The sequence below is a fragment of the Mus pahari genome, chromosome 8 (genome assembly GCF_900095145.1).
Source record: "Mus pahari chromosome 8, PAHARI_EIJ_v1.1, whole genome shotgun sequence".
Lineage (NCBI taxonomy): Eukaryota > Metazoa > Chordata > Mammalia > Rodentia > Muridae > Mus > Mus pahari.
The window spans coordinates 63,597,838-63,600,301 of record NC_034597.1 but is presented as its reverse complement, the minus strand read 5'-3'; positions in this window follow the sequence as shown (position 1 = coordinate 63,600,301).

Below are 2,464 nucleotides of genomic sequence, written 5' to 3'. Positions count from 1 at the left end.
TACCAGACCCAGCTGGAATTTTCTTTAGTTCAGTGGGCATAAAAGGCAAACTTCTATTCACAAGGTCATTTACTCTATTTGATAGAAGTATTTATTATTGTTAATAACATCCACCCATGCAGCACCTGAGCACAACTTTTAGAAATGATATCAGATGATGTGACCTAGAGAGGAAGATCTCTATGATCAGGAGGGACAGGTGGACCTCATTCTCTCCCAAACACCATTTCTATAATTTGCATAGTACTCCCTGAAAATGTAACACAGGGGGAAAAGTAAGGGCTAAATACTTTTGGTGGGTAAACTTGTATACCCGGATAATTTATGGTGCTCTGATTTCCACTGTGCAAAAGGCACTGATAGTCCTTAGCTTCTTTGATGGGCCCAGGTCTCTAAACATCGAATACAGATGCTAGCAAAGAGACTGTGAGCAGCCCTGTCTGGCATCTGAAATGAAAGGAGATATATTCATGGGTACTAAATTGCAGTGCACCTTCTGTCTTGTTCACCCGCCCTTTCCCCTGCCTAGTAAACTCTGTCTCATCCTTTGCAACTCTACGACGTTCCCAGGCGGAGAGGGGTGGGGTCTGGATATGACGTTATTCTCGTTTGCATTGTTCTTTTGAGCCTAGTGGTTTTTCATCATGGCATCCTCATACCTGTCATCATACATTGTTTTCATTTGTTCCCCCTCTTCATGGGTCTCTCCTTTCCTACTCCAGCTGGATCCCTTATCCCACTCTGTCTTCCTTTCTGTTTTCTTATTACACATGCCCCATTACTCCGTCTGCTTTCCACTTCTCTTGAGATATCTTCCTCTCCTCTTGTGACCACCTTTCTAGTTTTGTGACCTACAAACACAAGTAAATAAGTAATATATATTATATAATGTTAGGATGTTACATATTACACATTAGGTGATATATTTTAAATATCAGGTAAATGCAAATTAAAACTGCTTCAAGAATTCATCTCAGGCAAGTCAGAATGGCTGTCATCAAATGACAGCAAACACTGTGCAGAGTAAGGAACCCTTACACACTGCTGGTGGGAATGTAATTTTTGTAACCACTTTGGAAATCAGGATGGAGTTTCCTCAAAATAAAGCGGAAATCAAACTAACAACATTCAATAGCATCATCCCTGTAGAAACCAAGATTTTAAGTCAACATCCTAATTTGCATGTGCATGCCTATGCTATGCTGTTCACAATGACAAGAGATGGAAGCAGCTTAGATGTCTATCAGGAGATGAGTGGGTAAGAAAACGTGATGCACATTCACAGTGGAGCGTGTGCACTGTAAAGACATTTGTAGGAAAAAGAGTGCAGCCGGAAATCACTGTGCTAAACAAAATAAGCCAGGCTCAGAAAAATGAACACACTGGTGGTACATTTATTCATCTGTGAATGTTAACCCACGTTCCATGGAATGAAGCCCTCTTGGTCATAGCACATGTGCTCTTGACTTGAATTTACAAGAGTTTTATGAGAATCACTGCCTCTATGTTCCTCGGGGAAACTGGCTTGTAGATTTTTTTTTTCTTTGTTGTATTCTTATTTGGTTTTGGTGCCAGGGTAATAATAGCCTTCTACATTGACTTTGGTAGTATCTCATTTCTTTCAACTTTATGGTGTAATTTCAGAAGCATTGGGGTTACCTCTTCTTTAAAGAACTGGTTGAATTTGGCAGTAAGGCTCTGGATTTTCTTTGCTGGGGTGCTTTTTATTACTGCTTTAATCCCATAATTGTTATAACTTCATTGAAGTTGTTTATATCTTCTGGATATAATTTCAGTAGGACATATACATCTAAGAATGTATTCACTTCCTCTGGGTTTTTCAGTTTTGTGGGACCTAAGTTTTCCAAGTTCTTTCTAATGACTGCCTGCATTTCATCAGGACCCAGAGTAACCTCCCTTTAATCTCCAGTTTTATTCACTTGGATTTTCTTTCTCTTTCATTGGTTAGTTGGACTAAGGGACTGTCAGTCATATTTATTTTTGAAATAAAGGCAAAGATCCAACTCCTTGCCTACCCATTATTCTTTCAGTCTCCTTTTCATTATTTTTACCCTCATATTTATTAACTGTTGTCATTTACTGTGTTTCAATGTGGGTTGGGATAATTTCAATATTTTTGTATCTGTGGAGGCTTGTTTTGTGACCAATTATATGGTCAATTTTGGAGTAGGTACCATGTGGGGCTGAGAAGAAGGTATATCCTTTTGTTTTAGGATAAAATGTTCTGTAGATATCTAGTAAATCCAGTTGTTTCATAACTTCTGTTAGTGTCCATGTGTCTCTGTTTAGTTTCTGTTTCCAGGATCTGTCCATTGGTGAGAGTGGGTGTTGAAATCTCCCACTATTATTGTGTGCGGTGCAATGTGCGCTTTGAGCTTTACTAATGTTTAATGAATGTGGCTGCTCTTGTATTTGGAGCATAAATATTCAGAATTGAGAGTTC